Source organism: Stenella coeruleoalba (assembly GCF_951394435.1).
Source record: "Stenella coeruleoalba genome assembly, chromosome: 12".
In the NCBI taxonomy this organism is placed as follows: domain Eukaryota; kingdom Metazoa; phylum Chordata; class Mammalia; order Artiodactyla; family Delphinidae; genus Stenella; species Stenella coeruleoalba.
In genome coordinates, this window is record NC_137158.1 from 78174607 (window position 1) to 78188501 (window position 13895).

Sequence of the window (13895 nt, forward strand, 5' to 3'; positions counted from 1 at the left end):
TGGAATCGTTTGCACACCTGTCTTTCTTGGAAATGTTTCAACTGGTTGTTTTCTCAGGTTCATGTACATTTTCATAGGCTTTGGAAACACCTACTCTGGGTCAACGGTGCTGGCCATTAGAGAGACACAGAGAGAGAGAGAACATTCTATACCAGATTTAGTTTTCTAGATGCTTGTTCAATGTACGTCAGACACAAATATAAACACTTATAACTGGGGGCTTCCCTGGTGGCGCAGTGGTTGAGAGTCCGCCTGCCGATGCAGGGGACACAGGTTCGTGCCCCGGTCCGGGAAGACCCCATGTGCCGTGGAGTGGCTGGGCCCGCGAGCCATGGCCGCTGAGCCTGCGCATCCGGAGCCTGTGCTCCACAATGGGAGAGGCCACAACAGTGAGAGGCCCGCGTACCGCAAAAAAAAAAAAAAACAACTTATAATTGTTACTGAGTCCAAGCTCATACTGCTCCCCACACGATCAAAAGGCCAATAAATCAAGAGATGAGTTGTTGGGGCAAAGAATAGCGACTTTATTCAAAAGACAGAGAAGATGGTGGACTAGTGTCCCAAAGAACCATCTTCCCTGAGTTAGAAGGCTTCTTTTTTACTAAAAGGGGAGGGGGTGTATTTGGTTGCTGCAAACCTCCTGGTGCTAGAATCCTTTGTTCTTGCAGCTGCCCATGTTGGTCTGGTCACAATGTTCCTATAAACCTCCAACAAGACAGAGGTTATTCTCTGTTCTACAACTTTTTAATCTTGTATGAATGGGAAAATGTTATACCTTTAAAGGTCAGAACCTTGAGAATGGGCTATCCTGTATATTTCAGGCTATAGGCAACGTTCTTAACTTGTTGGAAAAGCAGTAGAATACAAAGGTTAGAGTAAAAGAAACAGATCCCATATGGAGTCAGATTTATTCTTCCCTATTACATAAATATAACACATAGTAATAGAGAGTTGCAACATATTAAGGAGGTGAAAAAAGGAATCCTAAAGCAGCTAGGGGAGAAGTGAGGAAAGGAGTTAGGGAGGGCTTCCTGGAAGCAGTGACCACTGAATATTTAAAGAAGAGGAGGAGTGAAGTAGAAGGAAATACATTCTCTACAAAGAACATAGCAGTGAACAGGACTGAGAGATAAAGAGCTATTCAAAGTCTCTAAAGTCTTCTGTGTGGGGCACAGGGGTATTACAAGAAGTTTAATATTGCTAGAATTTAAAGTGTGAGTCAAGCAAGGATTGAGAGATGAGGCTAGCAAGATAAGCAAGAATAAAATCATATAGAGCCTTGCACACCACTGTGTTTGGCAAAAGGTACATGTTAGGAAAAGCTGTTCAACACAATGTAATAAAAACTAATTACTGTGGACTCATGAAAGCTTATCCAAGATACATCCTGTCCCTTTAATCCCCAGGCAGGATATTAAAGATAGTTTCATATCTTTGAAAACCTTTGTAATTCTCATCTCTGTGATGTTGCCATCTACTCTTCCATTTTCAAATGCTAGCTACTTAGGCCTAATGGTAATTCTTTAAGACTGTAGGAAAAGGAAGTACAAACTATAAAAAAAAATTATAATTTTTTTTTAAAAAACAAAACAAATAACCAAAAGGGTCTGCTTAAATTCTGCTTTCTGAGCTTCAAAAATCCTGACAGATTCAGGAAACTGAATTGAAGAAAAGTCATATTTGTCTTAACCAACATTTTCTTCAAATACGCGAGGCTGAAAATGTTGCCATCATGCAAAGGTTTCCTTATATATAGCTCTGATGTTCCTCAGGTCAAAGAAATAAAGACAGATTCACCCAAAGCCCTCGTAAGGAACAATCAGTCCTTGTCACCAGTGGCTGACTTGGGTCCTTGAAACCCCTGTGAGTAATCCCTGCCTTCTTTCCCTCCCCACCTCGTTCTCTCTCCAGCTCCAAGTAAAGCAGGTCCACTGGATACTCAGATCTAGCTCCCTTTGTCTGTGTGAACATTGCTTTGCTCCCAGCACACAGGAAGGGTGACCTGGGCCCATCAATTTCTACTTTTATAAAATGAAAGAGTCTTCTAAGGAGGGTGACCAGATGTCCTCCTTTATCAGGTACAGTCCTAGTTTACGTCTGTGTTGTCAACATAAACACAAATCAACGGTAGATTTTTTTCACTCTCAAAAGTGTCTCTGTTTGGATAATAAACTATATGGTCACGCTGTTTCTAACCAATTTTAGTAGGAGCTCAGCCTCTGCTTCTGAGCCTCTCTCCCATTTATTCCACACAGCAGCTGATAGGATGAAATTCCAGTGAATTCCTATGAAACATAATAATTTGAGCAGTGCCTTATGGCTTACGGCTAAGAGTTTGATCTGTAATTTACACATTCCAGGAACCTTCAAATCAATTATAGAATTACATTTAATAAACATAAATCCTTGCTGCACTCTCCTGAAAAATAAATGGGTAATTTTTTAAAACACAAACCCATCTCCCACGTTAAGCAGAGATGATCAGGGGACTCACAAAACCTAGGTAAAGCATCTAGAGAAAGCAGACCTGGAAGGAGGCCATTGGAAGTGCCGTTCATAAAGAAATGGCTTTTGGTCGTGGTGTGGGTCTTCCGATCTGGCCATCACCTGTGAGCTGAGTTGGCAGCTTTTTCAAAATAATGCTTTCCACATCCTCTTTGGCCATTTGCAAGAGCAGGTCAGCAGACTTCCTGATCCTTTGGCTCTCTCTCCTTCCCTAACTTTTTACACAGTCTTTTTTTGAACTGTTTCATTTTTTATAAACAACCTTGTTGAGCTATAATTGACATAGAACAGACTGCACATGCTTAAAGTGTACAATTTAATTAGTTTTGAGGTATGTTTGCTGTTATCAAGATGAAGAACATCCTCATCTCCTCATAAGTTTCCTCCCACTCCTGGGTAATTCCTCCCATCAGCCCCTCCCACTGCCCAACTCCCATCCCCAGGCATCTTTCATTTGGCTTAAAAACAAAACAAAAGAAACAAACAAATCACTTTAAAAAAGTGATTCTTTGCAAATACTCTTTTAATTGCTTAATTTAAACCTTCTGAAGCTCTAAGGCTTCTTGCTAATCCATGTGAAATTTACATGGCAATCTGCCTGGTCGTCTGGCACACTTTTCACGTTAAAAAATAAATAAGTAAAATACAAGAAAATTCCAAGGCAGCAAAGAACGTATTTGGCTTGTTTAGCAAGCATCAGGAAAAGAAGTATTTGCTTTAGCTTAAGGCCATTAAAAGCATTCTTTCCTATGGAAAAGGGAATGCCAGGAACAGCTAGACACTGAAATGGTCCAAGTTTTTATTAAAAATCAAGAGAAGGCATTGCTAAAGGAAATACCTACTCAGATAATAGAAATAAACCAGATTTCACCTGAGTGGAATACCTCCTGTTTCCATGCAAGTGTCGATTACTGAGCAACTTCTTCATCAATACTTTAGGGAACAAACTAACTGGAAACTTTAACTTTGAAAAACAAAGTGCTCAAAGTTTATTCTTGGTTTGGATTGCATTTGCTCTGGGGAGCGGGGGGGAAACTAAGCAACAGCAACAAAACCCTTTTTAATGATGGAAAACTTTGGGGAACGCATGGTTCTGAATTTCTAGAGATTCTTCCATTAACTATGTGAGCCTGCAAGCCCTTTCACTTTGGCTTCGTAGTAGTATTGCTATAATGAGAGGATTGAACTAGAAGAACCTTCAAAGCCCCTTCAAGCTCTAACTTTTATAATGTGTGACTTTTCAGGAATATCTTTGTCCAACAAAAGGCTCAGGTTGCTCAGATTCACCCTGGAATGAGAAGAAAAGTATTTGCTCTCCTAACCAGTTTCCCCTCCCTTAGGGTTTCTGTGTTGTAACTGTTGCAGTAGCTGTTATTGTATAGCTATTATAGAACGCTGACTGATTGAGACAGAAAATGGATCTATTAAACTTTTTAAATATTAACTGAAGGAATGGAGAACGATGTCACAGAAGTGGTCCCAGGAGAGAACACTTAGCCCAGGGCAGCCCACTATGCGACATCTTGCAGCAACAGTGGAGAGAACCTTCCAAGCTCCCAGTTCAGTTTCCTAGTCCAGTGCCTCCCAGCTTTTTCATGCCACAGCACTACAGAAAATTGTATTTTTACAATACACTGGGGTACATGAGGGTGCTGCAGTCAGAGGTGACATGTCCAGGAGCTTTGACCACCCCAGGCCCTACCAGACATTTCCAAGGACTGAAGAATTCCCTATCTCAGCCTTCCTATGATCTATGCATGGTCTACCGCTTTGCCACAGCACACTGGTTGAGAAGCTCTGCCCTAGGTAGGTGTGTCTACTTGGTTGAGCCCAGGTCATATTCCGTAGCTGCAAAGGAGGATGGGAAAGCAAGTATCAATTTTCATCTTTTATTTCTATAACAAGGGGCAGCTTCCCACAAACTGAAGAATTCCTCAAACAAATGCAGGCAGTGGAGGGGAAAAGAGGGGCTGAAAAGTGTTGCCAAAGACCTGTCGTGTACACATATCTATTTCAACAGACCTTGCCAAGACCAATGGTACCGTATGACAGGAGGCATCCTACTTGGGCTTAGCGACTTGATTTCAAGAGGCCTAATACCCCATGATCATGAGATCTGTCTGACTCTCTGGAGCTAATCAAAATAGCCACACTGGATTCTGTGAGCCCATTCTTTCAAAGTTATAATTCCAAGCTGAAAACTATAAACGGAATGGCCCCCAGGTTCTGGAGCCCCTGTTTTAGAGGGTCCTGTTCTGGTCCTTCTCTGGCCACACCCCTCCTGTTCAGATGAAGTGACCAGGGGACAACTCTGAGCTTCAGCTGATGTCCCCACTCTGAGTGCACATCACTCACCACATCTAGAATCTGCTCTGGTCATCCAAGACCCAGAATTTCCTGCCCACGTGATCCTGAGCTCACTTCACGTAGGGCCAACACAGGCCTTTTCCTAAGGGAGCCAACATTGCACAGCTGGGATGCACGCCCTCAGGACTGAAGGATGGCCCATGGGTGACTGTGCGCGGGGAGAGTACGCGTCACTGGGACACATGGGCTGGAGGGTCTGTACTCTTGAGTGAGGTCCTTGAAGTGAAAGACAAAGCTGGGGGCGGGGGAGCGCTGAGAGTGAAGGGCACTGCACGGCAGGTGGAGGGCCTCTGTGTTCTTGTCCCAGACATTGCATCTACCACACCTACTCAAAAGTCAAGTCTGCCAGGCCATTGCCAAGCCCTCAAAGCATGGCCTTTCAGCACTTCCTTCCCCCAGAGCCTGGAGTTCGTTAGCCCCATTCAGAACGGAAAACCCGTACAGAGACTGAGCCACCTCCATGCCTCAGTTAACGGGGACAGGGTTCAAGCGTTCCCATGTCACTGACACCAGCTGAATCTCCCGGCAGACCCGAGAGCACTGCTGTGGAAGGGCTGTCCCCAATGTTGTACTGTACCTAGATGTGCAAAAAATGGGAAGGCCACAGCCAGGATCAAAGACACACTGGGACACTGTCAGGGCAGCGGGGCTGCTCCTGCCTGGGATCCTACAACCACAGACTTTGGCACGAGCCCCTTCCTTATCCCACGGCCACCACAGTCTTCGTCGGACCAGCCATGCTGGCACCAGCCCCTGTCACTCTGCTTCCGAGAAGGATGGTCAGACTACAGCCTAACCCACTGCAGCACGGCAGATGGAGGGATTCAGGACTACACTCTTCTTCCAGCCACAGTTCGCTCCAGCCTTTGAAGGGACAGTGCTACGTCTTTCACTACAGCCATAGGTGACTGGATTGGAGCTGCACACGTGATCCCAGGCCAGCCAATCCATGGACTTCCCAGCATCCAAGCGATTTCCCCCTTGGAAAAAACGTGAACTAATAGATAGCCCCAGCCAGTGATGGTCTGATGTAGCATCAGGGCTGGCAACCAAGCTGGCCCATGTGTGAGATGAAAAAGCAGAGAAAGTCTGCTGTTGGGGACACCGCAGTCAATGCACAGAGAGAAACAGAGGCAAGAAACCACATTTCCCATGAGAAACTGGGGGAGAGGTTTCAGGTTCCAGCAGGCTTTTCAGCTTTCAGTCTCAGTGAAATAACTGCAGTTTCATTGAAATCAAAATTTCCTTCCTGTGCTTGGAGTCAGTGGGATTTCTATAACATTACACGTGTACACGCGCATGTGCGTGCACACGCTCACACACACACACACACTCACACACTCACACACAGGGTGAAATAAACAAACACGTGATTTCACCTGAGGACACTTGAATATGTCCAGCTTGAAGCCCAAAGAAACTTAACTGGAAGTCTCTGCGGTTCAAAGTTGCTCTTCAAGATCCCATTCATACAAAGCAACGCGCCCAGTGTCTGCCACTTGGGTTCCACGTCCATTCTATGTGGAATGCATGAACCACGTTGCTCTAAGGACACTTGGCCCCATGACCTTTTTTTTTTTTTTTTTTTTTTTTGGCGGTACACAGGCCTCTCACTGTTGTGGCCTCTCCCATTGCGGAGCACGGGCTCCTGACGTGCAGGCTCAGCGGCCATGGCTCACGGGCACAGCCACTTGGCGGCATGTGGGATCTTCCCGGACCGGGGCACAAACCCGTGGCCCCGGCATCGGCAGGCGGACTCTCAACCACTGCGCCACCAGGGAAGCCCGGCCCCATGACCTTTGATCTTAGGATGACTGGGTCACCCACCTTCCAACTCTGACTTTCCCTGAAACACCATCTGTTCCTCTACACTGAGGTCCTGGCACAGAGCTCCCTCTCTCACCCATACAGGACACCAACACCCCCCTGCCCCCCACCCAGGAAAGAATGGAGTCCAGTCTCCGTAGGGTTCCTCTGGGCCCGGTTGCATCACACACCAGGCATCGTGGCATCAGCCCCTTCTCGAAGAACTGCCTATAACAACCGTTCCTCACATTGCACTGTGTCCTGCTTTCAGTCCTCAAACTTCTTCGTTGTTTTTTTTTCTTTCTGGCCGCACTGAGCGGCTTGTGGGATCTTAGCTCCCCAACCGGGGATTGAACCTGGACCCTCGGCAGTGAGAGCCCAGAGTCTTAACCACTGGACCGCTAAGGAATTCCCACAATCCTCAAACTTCTTACTTTGCAAACGTATCTTATTTCCACCCTTAGATTTAACGCCAAGCGCTATCTTTCTGGATGCATCTTTGGCATCTCAATATCTACAATCGGGGTTCACACCAACTGCTCTCCTCTGAACACCCTCTACAGACCCCCTGATCAATAGCAATCCTTTCCCGTCCCTCTCCAAAGGAAGTGTATTCCTCCAATGTGACCCAGACTGGCTGGCACGTACCAACCACCAGACTTCACTCTTCCCTAGGCACAAAACCAGAAATCATTTGGCTAATACAGAAAACTCATTCCTGCAAAATTGTAGGGAATCAAAACTCTCTGAGTCACAGCTGTACTGAACACTTTTCATACCAAACTTAAAAATCCCATCAGACACATTGTTTACACAAATTCACCTTTTAAATATAAGCTGTCACAACGGAGTTCACAGAAACAACAGTCCAGGGAAAATGTCATTATCTGCACCTGAAGGTCTTAATCTGACCGGGCGGTGAGTGAAATTATCCACAAAGAGTAATTCTCCAGAGAAGGCCTCTAATGACCTGAGTTAAGCAACCAAAGAGATTTTTTTTTTCCTAGTAGAGAAGCTAAACCTTAAAAGTCCCATCACTGATGAAGGGAATGGCTCTCCTGAGCAGTATCAAAAGAGATTCAAGGTTTACAGAATTAAACAAACTGCCTCGCAGGACCATCATTTCTCTTTCTGCTTTTCAACTGAAGTCTTCAGAAAGCTGCCAGTCATTCTTATCTGGGAACTCAAATTTTCCCGTAACACAATGACCACCTGAAAGCCGTGGAGGCTCTGGCCAGTCAATAAAACTGAAGTTCTTTGATGTTGTGCAGAGGCTGGTACCTCCTCACCCCTCTGTCTTTGTTCACGCCACCAACCCTGCCTGTGGTTTCACCCCTCCTCTCCTCCTATTGAAATCCCAGCTCTTCTTCAAGGCCAAGCTCAGATTCCACCCCATTCGGAAGTGATTTTCTCACAGCTCTGAATTCTGATAGCGCTCGCTACCCATGCCGCCAATTTGGTATCTATCATGGATTGTATTATGTTGCTGACTTTCAATGAAGTCAGCTTTCTCACTCTATCTCATTCCTTTAGAACTCTGATGTCTCTTAGCATTTAGCCCTCTTAGTTCAGTGACGTAAACATAATTAGTACTTAATAAATTCATTTTACCATATGATATCACTTATAAGTGGAATTTAAAATATGACACAAATGAACTTATCTATGAAACAGAAACAGACTCACAGACGTAGAGAACAGACTTGTGGTTGCCAAGGGGGAGGGCGGATGTGGAAGGGATGGATTGGGAGTTTGGGATTAGCAGATGCAAACTGTTATGTATAGGATGGATAAAGAACAAGGTCCTACTGTATAGCATAAGGAACTATATTCAATATCCTGTAATAAACCATAATGGAAAAGAATATGAAAAAGAATATATATAACTGAATCACTTTGCTGTACAGCAGAAATTAATACAACATTGCAAACAACTATACTTCAATTTTTTTTTAATTCATTTTGATTTATTGGCTAAGAATATTAATGAAGTACAGGCTGGTTTCTAAATATAACAATCTTTTTATAAGGGTTACTGTAATGTTTAAGGATAAGGGTTTAAGCTGATCAACTGCAAAGCAATACAAGAGCCTCAAGTATCAAAGAAAGATTCAATGTATTGTAGAGACATAAGGCGGAAATGGATACAGACATCTGAGAAAGATTTTGAGAAACGAGATTTGAAATAAATTGGGTTTGTTCAAATTCTACTCTTGGATTTGGGATGGCCTCATAAAGTGTCGGTCAGCTGGAACATCCGCAATCCTGGGTCTGGCTGAACTGGGACAGGAGTTAGGCCAAGGCAGTCTGAGCAAGTGTAGATGGAGGGAAAGCTCTGACTGTGGTCCAGGAGAACCCAGGGTATGAGCACCAAGTTCAAGATTCAAGGTTAATCTAGAAAATGGAAAACCAAAAGGAGGAAAAAATGTCATGTATGGAATAGGGCAACTGTTTCAAAATTAGAGCTGTTCAACAGGGCTTCCCTGGTGGCGCAGTGGTTAAGAATCCGCCTGCCAATGCAGGGGACACGGGTTCAAGCCCTGGTCCGGGAAGATCCCACATGCCGCAGAGCAGCTAAGCCCGTGCGCCACAACTACTGAGCCTGCGCTCTAGAGCCCGTGAGCCACAACTAGTGAGCCTGCGTGCCACAACTACCGAAGCCCGCACTCCTAGAGCCTGTGCTCCGCAACGGGAGAGGCCGCAACAGTGAGAGGCCCGCGTACCGCAAAAAAAAAAAAAAAAATCACTGTAGAGTGGGATCTATACTAAAACAGAGATTCCAAGAAACTACTGTGATTACACAGAAGACAGGAACCCACTTTCACTGAGGGCCTGCCCTGTGCAAGGTGTTTTCCAAGGGTATTTCATTCGTTCTTATAACAGCCTAATGAAATATTGATAGGTATTATTATACTCGTTTTCCAAGTTTCAAAAAGGAAACTGAGGAGTATTTGTTCAAAGTCATACAGCCAGCAAGTAGTAGAACCAGGATTTTAATCTAGTTGTATTTGACTCGTAAATCTGATGCCTGGAATATTAGGGCATGGCTTCCCTGAGGAGATGAAACTTTAATTAAATATTGAAAGATGAAAGTCTTATACCAGGAAGGACTTGTGATTGGGTAAGAGGACACTCTTGGGGGGGGGGGGGTAGGAGCTGCATATTTGGGGGCTCCAAGGAGTATTAGTTAAGGGACAGCAAGTACTGATAGACCAGTGTAGCTGAACAAAGGATAAGGTAAAAGATGGCATTTCATCTGGATCACTTCCCTACACTTCCTGGTTCCTTGTGGAAGTTATTCTGGACCAGATACACCATCGCACCCGCCATGACGAATCTGAGTTTTTGAACCCATGTGCATAGCCAGCCAAAGGAATTCTGTCACCCTCCCTTCGCTGTCAGCTTAGATATGTTTATTTTTCATCACTGCCTCTAACTCATTAACCTCACTGTGAGGAATTCAGGCTCATCAAAGCAGCATTACCAATATTTACGTCGGTTTTCAAACTTAATTTCTCAGCGTGGAGGAGGAAACAATGTCGTTGTGGAATGTTTTTATTTCATGAGCACAGAATTTCTGAAATTGCTTCTCATTTGGGCTGAGGTTACAGATACCACCCTGTTTTTTCAAACAGTAAACATTTCCTTTGACTTCCTGGACTTCCTGAGTAAGAAGATAAATAATAATGACTCTAACAAATTTTATTATAACGATCTATATTTTACTTTTCTATTCTTTTAACATCTTTATTGGAGTATAATTGCCTACAATGTTGTGCTAGTTTCCACTGTACAACGAAGCGAATCAGCCACATGTGTACATATATCCCCATACCACCCCCTCTTGCGTCTCGCTCCCACCCTTGCTATCCCACCCCTCTAGGTGGTCACAAAGCACTGAGCTGATCTCCCTGTGCTATGTGGCTGCTTCCTACTAGCTATCTATTTTACATTTGGTAGCGTATATATGTCAATGCCACTCTCTCACTTCGTCCCAGCTTACCCGTCCCCCTCCTCATGTCCTCAAGTCCATTCTCTACGTGTGCATCGTTATTCCTGTCCTGCCCTATGTTCTTAAGAACCTTTTTTTTTCCCTTAGATTCCATATATATGTGTTAGCATACGGTATTTGTTTTTCTCTTTCTGACTTACTTCACTCTGTATGACAGACTCTAGGTTCATCCACCTCACTACAAATAACTCAATTTCGTTTCTTTTTATGGCTGAGTAATATTCCATTTTATATATGTGCCACATATTCTTTATCCATTCATCTGTCAATGGACACTTAGGGTGCTTCTGTGTCCTGGCTATTATAAATACTGCTGCAGTGAACACTGGGGTACATGACTCTTTTTGAATTATGGTTTTCTCAGATTATATACCCAATAGCAGGATTGCTAGGTCAAATGGTAGTTCTATTTTTAGTTTTCTAAGGAACCTCCATACTGTTCTCCATAGTAGCTGTATCAATTTACATTCCCAAAACCAGTGCAAGAGGGTTCCCTTTTCTCCACACCCTCTCCAGCATTTATTGTTTGTAGATTTTTGTTGATGGCCATTCTGACTGGTGTGAGGTGATAGCTCACTGTAGTTTTGATTTGCATTTCTCTAATGATTAGTGATGCTGAGCATACTTTCATGTGTTTGTTGGCCATCTGTATATCTTCTTTGGAGAAATGTCTATTTAGGTCTGCTGCCCATTTTTGGATTGGGTTGTTTGTTTGTTTTTTTAATATTGAGCTGCATGAGCTGCTTGCGTATTTTGGAGATAAATCCGTTGTCAGTTGCTTCATTTGCAAATATTTTCTCCCATTCTGAGGGTTGTCTTTTCGTCTTGTTTATGGTTTCCTTTGCTGTGCAAAAGCTTTTAAGTTTTATTAGGTCCCATTTGTTTCTTTTTCTTTTTATTTCCATTTCTCTAGGAGGTGGGTCAAAAAGATTCTTGCAGGCTTCCCTGGTGGCGCAGTGGTTGAGAGTCCGCCTGCCGATGCAGGGGACACGGGTTCATGCCCCGGTCCAGGAAGATCCCACATGCCGCAGAGCGGCTGGGCCCGTGAGCCATGGCCGCTGAGCCTGCGCATCCGGAGCCTGTGCTCCGCAACGGGAGAGACTACAACAACAGTGAGAGGCCTGCGTACCGCCAAAAAAAAAAAAAAAAAAAGATTCTTGCTATGACTTATGTCAAAGAGAGTTCTTCCTATGTTTTCCTCTAAGAGTTTTATAGTGTCTGCCACAGCAATACAAAGCATCCTAAGAGACCACTACAAACAACTCTATGCCAATAAAATGGACAACCTGGAAAAAAATGGAGAAATTCTTAGAAAGGTATAACCTTCCAAGACTGAACCAAGAAGAAATAGAAAATATGAACAGACCAATCACAAGTAATGAAATTGAGACTGTGATTAAAAATCTTCCAACAGGGCTTCCCTGGAGGTGCAGTGATTGAGAGTCCTCCCGCCCATGCAGGGGACATGGGTTCTTGCCCCGGTCCAGGAATATCCCACATGCCGCGGAGCGGCTAGGCCAGTGAGCCATGGCCGTTGAGCCTGCGCGTCCAGAGCCTGTGCTCCGCAACGGGAGAGGCCACAACAGTGAGAGGTCCGTATACCGCAAAAAAAAAAAAAAAAAAAATCTTCCAACAAACAAAAGTCCAGGACCAGATGGCCTCACAAGTCAATTCTATCAAACATTTAGAGAAGAGCTAACACCCATCCTTCTCAAACTCTTCCAAAAAATTTCAGAGGAAGGAATACTCCCAAACTCATTCTATAAGGCCACCATCACCTTCATACCAAATCTACACAAAGATACTACAAAAAAAGAAAATTACAGACCAATATCACTGATGAATATAGATGCAAAAATCCTCAACAAAATACTAGCAAACAGAATCCAACAACACATTAAAAGAATCATACATCATGAACAAGTGGGATTTATCCCAGGGATGCAAGGATTCTTCAATATATGCAAATCAATCAATGTGATACACCATATTAACAAATTGAAGAATAAAAACCATATGATCATCTCAATAGATACAGAAAAAGCTTTTGAGAAAGTTCAACACCCATTTATGATAAAAACTCTCCAGAAAGTGGGCATAGTGGGAACCTACCTCAACATAATAAAGGCCATATATGAAAACCCACAGCAAACATCATTCTCAATGGTGAAAAAATGAAAGCATTGCCTCTCAGATCAGGAACAAGACAAGGATGCCCACTCTCACCATTATTATTCAACATAGTTTTGGAAGTCCTAACCACGGTAGTCAGAGAAGGAAAAGGAATAAAAGGAATCCAAATCGGAAAAGAAGAAGTAAAACTGTCACTGTTTGCAGATGACGTGATACTATACATAGAGAATCCTAAAGATGCCACCAGAAAACTACTAGAGCTAATCAATGAATCTGGTAAACTAGAAGGATACAAAAATAATGCACAGAAATCTCTTGCATTCCTATACACTAATGATGAAAAATCTGAAAGAGAAATTAAGGAAACACTCCCATTTACCATTGCAACAAAAAGAATAAAATACCTAGGAATAAACTTACCTAGGGAGACAAAAGACCTGTATGCAGAAAACTATAAGACACTGATGAAAGAAATTAAAGATGATACAAGCAGATAGAGAGATATACCATGTTCTTGTATTGGAAGAATCAGCATTGTGAAAATGACTATACCACCCAAAGCAATCTACAGATTCAATGCAATCCCTATCAAATTACCAATGGCATTTTTTACAGAACTAGAACAAAAAATCTTAAAATTTGCATGGAGACATTAAGACCCCGAATAGCCAAAGCAGTCTTGAGGGAAAAAAACGGAGCTGGAGGAATCAGACTCCCTGACTTCAGACTATACTACAAACCTATAGTAATCAAGACAATATGGTGCTGGTACAAAAACAGAAATATAGATCAATGGAACAGGATAGAAAGCCCAGAGGTAAACCCATGCACCAATGGTCAACTAATCTATGACAAAGGAGGCAAGGATATACAGTGGAGAAAAGATAGTCTCTTCAATAAGTGGTGCTGGGAAAACTGGACAGCTACATGTAAAAGAATGAAATTAGAACATTCCCTAACACCATTCACAAAAATAAATTCAAAATGGATTAAAGACCTAAATGTAAGACCAGACACTATAAAACTCTTAGAGGAAAACATAGGAAGAACACTCTTTGACATAAATCACAGC